The sequence below is a fragment of the Gavialis gangeticus genome, unplaced genomic scaffold (genome assembly GCF_001723915.1).
Source record: "Gavialis gangeticus isolate Ggan-Ray unplaced genomic scaffold, GavGan_comp1, whole genome shotgun sequence".
NCBI lineage: Eukaryota > Metazoa > Chordata > Crocodylia > Gavialidae > Gavialis > Gavialis gangeticus.
The window spans coordinates 72,678,289-72,686,288 of NW_017728993.1; the positions used below are offsets into that span (position 1 = coordinate 72,678,289).

Below are 8,000 nucleotides of genomic sequence, written 5' to 3' on the forward strand. Positions count from 1 at the left end.
CCCAGAGCATTTTTATACATGCTGTGGGATGTGGCACTGGATGATTTAATTAGCAAGCCATGCTAATTAAAAGTACTCACGCGTCACATGTATCAGTGTCCCCACGTGTCCCAGCACAAAAAAAAGATGGTAGGGCACTCTGAAATAAAACATGTTTGATGAGCTTTAGTTCAAAGCACCTCACCACCATTTTTAGAGCACAGAGACCACTGGGATGCTGATACATATGACGTGGAAGGCTGCTGGAGCATGTCAATTTCCATGCTCCAGCAGACTTGATTAATAGCAGACTGATACACTCGATTTCCAGTGGGTTGGAGCAGGTTCCATGTACGTGTATAGGAGCCCCCATTTATCAGAAAGTCTAACTGGGTAGACTAGGTAAGGTCTCTTCTCTTGAAGCTGGGCCTCTGAGCAGTCAAGAATGCATAACCTGTAGAATCAGAAAAAGATCAAGAAAGATGGAGTGTGACTTTGTAATTCATGGAAGTGCCCTCTTCACTGAGAGGGGAAGACCCTTGGTCTGATTAGGGCTGCTAAAGCAATTTAGGGCCCAAACAACAGAAGTGACAATTTCATCCAATCTGGCTACAGAAAGAAGTTTATAGCCATGAAAACAAATTTTGGCTTTTGTTTTTTAATTTGGAGAGAACAAAGAAGGAAAGGATCAGGCCGCAGCTGGAGTACTGTGTCCAGTTCTGGACGCCACACTTTAAGAAGAACATGGAGAACCTGGAGAGGGTCCAGAGGAGGGCCACTCATATGGTTGAGGGCCTCTGTGGCCAGCCCTATGAGGAGAGGCTGAGGGACCTAAGTCTCTTCAGTCTCCGCAAGAGGAGACTGAGGGGGGGTCTTGTGGCTGCCTACAACTTTATCAGGGGCCAGCAGCAGGAACTTGGGGAAAGTCTGTTCACCAGAGCCCCCCTTGGAGTCACCAGGAACAATGGCCGCAAGCTGAGGGAGGATAGGTTTAGGTCAGATATTAGGAAGAACTACTTCACTGTAAGGGTGGCCAGAGCCTGGAATAGGCTTCCCAGAGAGGTGGTGCTCTCACCTTCCCTGGAAATCTTCAAGAGGAGACTGGATAGGCACCTAGCTGGGGTCTTATGACCCCTCCCACCCCCAGTGCTCCTTCCTACCCATGGCAGGGGGTTGGGCTAAATGATCTGTCTAGGTCCCTTCTGACTCATTGATTCTATGATTCTATGATTCACTGAAAAATTAAACACTAGGTGCATGCTTCCTTTAATCTGGGTCTTGGAGAGCCATTAAGAAGCACATCCTGCCAACTCACTCTTATTTCACACTCATCAAATCCCAAAAGGTAGGTAACAACTTTAGAGCTGCTCTTGGCACATGCCAATATTCCTGCCTCAGAGCAACTCTGAGTATGCACTCAGGGTCATACTACAGAACCTACCTATGCCCAATTTCTGGGAGCAGAGTAGGAAAAAGAGGATAGGGTATGCTTGCTGGTAATGTTTCACACTTTTGATTTTTCTAGAATGCCATGCTTTTGCTAAAAAACAAAACAAAAAACAATAAAAACTTGAGCTCCTTGAAACAGTTAATTTCAGCCCGTGACAAATTTCACAACACAGCTTTGCAGAAAGGGAACAAGTAAAGTTTGCGATTATGTCAAATCAACTCTACATTTTGGGGAGAAGAAAAAGTAAGGAAAACTAGGAAAACTGGTGGACCTTTTCTAACAATAATGTATTTAGCTTCTTGTCAAATTTATGAACTCTGAAAATTCTTTAAGTTGTTACTTATTTTGAAGCATGGGCGACATATTTTATTTTATTTGTCAGTTATAGATACACTTCTAAAGACCCATCACTTTAGTATCTAGAAGGTATGAGAATCTGAATAATGTATATAAAAATTAAAGTGTACAGCAAGCCCCCAGGTTTTTCTTTTTTTTAAAAAAACTTAAAAATACATTTCCTCTCCTTTCCCAACTGTTTCTGACTTTCTCTGTGCCCTCTCTATCCCTTATAAGTAGTTATAGATAAGCTAAGTTCTTGTATTCCATTATTCTAATAAGCCCCTTTTTATACTGGACATAGTGTTCTGTTATTTTTTTCATTGATTTTTATTGTTTTATATTGTATTCCTATTATGTTTGTATTGATTTTTACTGTTTTATAAGGCTATTGTATGATTTAGGCCTGTTTTTGTAAAGTAGCCAAATGTCAAGTCTCCATCTTGTCAAGTCTCCATTTTGTGTCCCCTGCCCATAATTGTGTGCAACTATTACTCATACCTACCCCTCCCATGTAGACTGTTTCCTGGATGAGAATGCTTGAGACATAATGGTAGCAGGCCTAAAAATTGCTCCTACTGAATGACTGGACCATGAACTTAATGACCCAACTACTGCCTTGCATTGACTCTCCCTGAAACCACAGACCTACTGCCAGGACCAGATATTTGAAAGATAAAGACCCTCCAAGAAACCAGCAACATGGAAACAAAGAACAGAATGGAAACCAGCAACTCCACCATTGTATCCCACCGGACAATGAGGACACCTGGAACCGCATGACCTCATCTGAGCAGGACTGGTCCTTGCCTGGGCGTGTCCTCTCCACAGGAGTCACAGGTAGCCCACCCCTATAAGAGGAGTGGTAAACTGTGACCTCCTGGGGACACCCTCTCCATCTGGAACAGCACTATCCATCCAGAGGCCCTGCTGGTGACCCCCTTTGGACAACACCTCGCTGGAGAAGACCCTGACTGGCCATTGAGGATCAATTCTCAGCCTGAGATAGGTAGCTATCACCCACATCTTCCCTCCAAGTAAGGAATCTGAATTCTGTTTATTCATACCCTAACTTCAATCCTTCTACCAAGCCTTTTGCCTCTTGCTACCATTGTGTGAGTGCATATACCAATAACTTTGTGGGCTGTATAGTGTTGCCTGTCTAATAAAATTGATATTTTTGGATCCCAGAGTTGGGTTTTCTTTTACTGACCTCCCAGCTTCTCTGCCAGCTTCCTGCTCCCCCAGCTCACTGCTGCTCCACCACCTCCCGGCTTTCAGCTGTCTTTCCCCAGCTCTTATCTTCCTCCACCTCCAGGCTCTCTACCCCGGCTTTCCCTGCCACCTCTCTGGCTTCTCTGCCAGCTCTGCCCCCTCCCCACACCAGCTTTCTACCTCCAACTCCGCTGCCTCTGCTCTCCTGGCTCATGGCCAGCTCGCCCGGTCCTATCTCCACCACCTCCTCTGCCTGGGGCCCCAAGTGCCCCCTAGTCACCAAGCACCCCAATTACCCCCAAGCGCCCCCTAGTGTTAACACACACAGCTACTGAAGTATGTGTTTATATATGTGTATGTGCATGGACCCATAGTGTCGTGTGTGTGTGTGTGTGTGTGCGCGTGTGTGTGTAATTTGTGTCATGCCCTCCCGCCTAACAGCGCAATATTGAGATCCCGAGCGTTGATCTGGCACATGCCAAGTCAACAAAAGAATGGCATAGACATTAATTAATTACAAACTACGGTTTTGCATACTACAAAACAAATTCTTAAGTAGTTTCACAGACAAGATCCCCACAAAGTCTGTGGGAGCTTCCCTGAGTAACATAAGGGTAGAATTTTGTCCTGCCCTAATTGAAGTTAATGGTGAAAATCACATTTGAGTCAAAATAAGAGTCCTCAGAGGGGGAAAGAGGGGAGGGTCGGCAGGGAAAGGGATCCTCCTGCTGCTTCCTGTTCTCTTGAGATTTATCTTCACCGCAAATTTAACTTGAGTTAAGGCTTTTTGTGAGTGGATGAAGCTGGCTTTACAGGCAACAATGAAATGTGGTGGTACTTTAAGGCTGGCTGGCTTTCCAGCTAAAACTTGAGTAAGTACAAGTTTTCATCCAATAACAGAAGCACTCTACAATGAAGATACAAGCCTCCAGTGATTTCCCATAAATTCTCCCTGTGCCCCAAAACCCATGGAGGTTATTCCAGTTTAGTGGTAAAGAATCATAGAATGACTCAGAATACTGCTGCAGCACTGAGAATCATAGGATGTTCCCAGATATCTCAGTACCATGCAAGTAAGTATAGACCACTATATTCTGGGCAACTCAAGCAATACTTCAAAATGTGGACATTCTCAGTCAGAAAAACAGGGTAAATGTAGAAGAATAACTAAACTATAATTACTTAACTCTGAAGTGACAATGTGCCTACATGCACATCTATGATAACCAAGATAGTATGCAGTGTAAGAACAAATGCTACTTTAATTTAATGCATTCAATTCAAGCAGTGCTAAAGTTGAGCTGTCTGAATATATATATGGTTGTATATTTATTATATAATTTATTTTATATTACTATATTATACACACACACACACACACACACACACACACTATATGTGCAAATAGTTCAATGGGAGTTTATTTTCAGATGACTATGAAAGACTAATGCTTTTGAAAACCAATAGAAGACAATCACTTCTTGATCTCAAATTGAACATGAAGCCACCATTTTTAGTATCAGCAAACTTACACACAGTCTTATCTCTATTCAACACTATGTATGTACTTTGCATAAAGTGACATTTGATAAAGAGATGGAAAATATTAGTCATAAAACTTGTCCTCCCAGACAATACACACTAGATTTCAATAAAGTCAAATATTAGTACATTTCAGTTTATCATTAGGATGTCATGATAGTATCAGAATAAACAGCCTCTTCATCTGTGGTGCATAAAAGTTCAATAGAACATTTTTTCCCATAACCACCACTGACACTATTTGCATATACAAGTATAAGAAAGGAAACAGACAATACCACAAGTGTTAGTACAGTAAGAGAGCAGCAGGACCCTGTGTTTTAGAAGAAAAAGAAAACCTAAACCATGTAATTTGGAATTGTCCCTACAAAGGCCCTGCTAAATGAAACACACTTACGAAAGGCAGCAGCAACCCAAGAAGAGGTGCTGTAAGTATAAGATTTTGTATAACTCTTTTTAGAATTTAAACTGAAACTGTTCTTCAACATAAACAAGAAAGACAGTGGTATGTGCTTGGCTACTCTCGCCAAAATGTCCTTTTTCTATCCCTTCCCATTTGTAAAGTTAGCTTTAAAAAAAAGGCAATAACCCATTCCCTAGCTATGTATAATGCACAGACCAATCTAACTAGATGTGTATTTGAAACATATGTATGACATTTCCAGTATACAGAGATCACAGCAGTTCTGCAATAAGTAAAACATCAGAAAGGTTACTAAGTCCAACTGACTAATACCTTACGATACATATTCTTTATAAAGGCTTCATTGTACAAATACAGTTAAGAACTGACCCATTTTTAAAAAGCCCACTACAGGCATGCCCTCTTAAAGATAAATATGTTGCAATTTCATGTGACGGTGTACCCATGATCGAAATAAAAAGCATATTAGTTTCACTGAAAAAGGAAAGACCTTGGTTTTTGATTTGTCAAAATGTTTTGTGAGCAGAAAAATATTTTCTTATATGAGATTTGAAACGAAAAAGTTGTTCCAAACCTACATTGTTTGACAGATTACTTATGTTCTTTCCATCTCCAATAGTTCCGACTCTTCAACTTATTTACTAATAAAAGGGTGATTAATCCTCTAAAACTATACTCCATTCATTCATATAGCTGACTAACTCAGCAACTTCCATGTGACCTGACTTGTTTATTATGAAATCTGCAGGGAATATGAAATCCCACATGCTAAAATAATTTCTGTGGCCTGCATGAAGCAAACTTTACAATAAAAAGGAAAAGATTGGGATAATTTTCACATATCATTGAAAAATTAAAACAGTTCCCTTGTCTTATTTTTCTGCTAGTCCAAGAAAAAAAAAGTGTATACAGTACATACCTGTGTTGCATATAATATATCATGGAGGTAATATATCATGGAGGTAAGAGCTTTGAGAAGGGAAAGGTGATTAAAATGAACTGTATAAATACTAAATTATTTTATTATTATTATTAATAAATATTGTATTTCCATCATTGCATACATCCAAGCTAGAGCATTTTATTAATCTTTGTCACCTTTAATCTTATGGGAGGTGAACGGCAATGCTTTAAAAAGCATCAGAGAAAAAATCATAGTGTTTTCCAACTCCGACTACATCTGTTGGTCTAATAAAAGATATTACATCTACCGAAAGAACCTTGCCTGCCAGTGTTTTATAGTCATTCTAATAAATTAGTTTTATGTTCAAAAAGTACCTGATAATAACTGAAAACCTGTAGACTTTACTAAAAGAGTATAATATTGTACTTGTGCAGAGAATGTAAATATTAGGTTCAAACTGATCACACATTTCTGTGACCTATTGAGTTGGGATAAGGAGCAAAGCATCACAGAGAACTGTCTATGGGCCCCTTAACTTGTGAAATTATTTTTGAATCAGAAGCAAAATTTACAGATTGCACACACACATACAAAAACTGAGCTTCCTATATAATGATAATCAATATATAATAAATAATGAACACATCCTGCTAGTCTCAGACATGCAGTGCTTCTCAGGATTGGCCAGAGATCTTCCCATATGACACCTACCCACCCAAATTTCTATGACATAAGATATGTGAACACAATAATAGGTAGAATAAGAAATTGTCAACTAAAATTATAACCTGTGTGAAAGTTTTCAAAAAAGAGTGTATTAATTCAACAACAAGCAAGCAAGCAACCAGAAATAAAGTAAGATCCAGGTGGGAAAAATCTACAGAAAAGTTTTTAAACCAACACACATCATAATGGACAATACTGGGTGAAGTGGTGGCATTCTGAGGTAAATCTAAGTTATATCTCTTAGTCTCAGAGAGGCTTCCTGCTATAGCTCTTGAATTATTAAGAGGTAGCCTTTCCAAGATACATTTGAGGAATATGATGGAGTAGCATGGGGAAAACTGTGTTGTAGATGTCCGTGTTGTATTGTCTGGACAAATGGTACCAATCAGGCCTGACAATTTTCTTGAGCACTAAGTTACTGTTAAGTGGTTAAAAATAGGAAAAAATACAACAAAAAAAAAGACTAAATAAAAACGGTAAGAGGATTCTCCGCTGCATGCTGTCTTTTGGAGTTTAGACCTGCATAAAATAGACTCCAAATACACTAAATCATAATGTTCCTACTTTGCACACATGCAAATGACCACAGAAAATGTGAGGCAGGAGAGAACTAGCTTATTTAGTTCCTACATAATGGAAGGAATGTCTTGCTTATGTTCTGGATTTTCTGAAGTTAACTGTCATTAGTGGCAATCAGAAGCTATGGCAAGATGGCACCTAAGGCTGCCTCCTCACGAGTGAGAACATCTGTTTCCCCAGGGACAAGCATCAGCCACACACCTTGTGTGGCTGCTACTTGTCCCTAGGAAACACCCGAGCCATGAACACTCTGGCTCGGGTGGGGCAGGGGAGGCTGGGGCCAGCACCTGTGCTAGCCCCAGCTGCCTTACCTGGGGCCCTATGGGCCTCAGAGAGCTACAGCCGTGGCACTCCTGCAGCAGGGCACCTGGCTAGCAGCCAGAGCATGGCTCCAGCTGGCCAGGCTCTGGTTTTGGGCCTGTCACCACATGTGCCACCCTGCTCTTTTTTGGTATGGGTTTTTTTGACCCCGGGATCTCCACACACGCACACACTGCAAAGAGCAGTGCGAGCAGCACCTGCATGTGATGTGTGTGGTGCTGCAAATGGGTCTGCAGTACCGCCTGCCACACATGAATGCTCATCTGGATGCAGCCTTAGGGATTAACTGTTTAAGGAAAGCATAAGCTTTAATAGGCAATAACCTACCTCACCAGATGGCAGGTGTTAGTGACACATCTAGTGACACATGACTGGTGACAAAAATGTTACTACTCTGAACCATTTGGGACAGGTTCCTGTCTGGTCTAACTATATATATATAGGTATTGGAGATACATAGGAGGTGCACATGCACCCCCTGAGATTGGTGGTGTACCCCCATTGAAAAGTACCACCCCCCCCCC

General features: G+C 41.0%; 1 protein-coding gene across 1 annotated transcript in view; it reads left to right on the plus strand.

Annotated features, from left to right (window-relative positions):
• The first annotated feature begins 4,788 nt into the window (after positions 1-4,788).
• Positions 4,789-8,000, plus strand: part of LOC109305391 (regulator of G-protein signaling 13-like) — a 15,473-nt gene continuing 12,261 nt past the window's right edge. The window contains exon 1 of the mRNA XM_019528381.1: positions 4,789-4,950. The gene's annotated coding sequence lies outside the window, so the exon portion shown is untranslated. The remainder of the gene's footprint in view (positions 4,951-8,000) is intronic.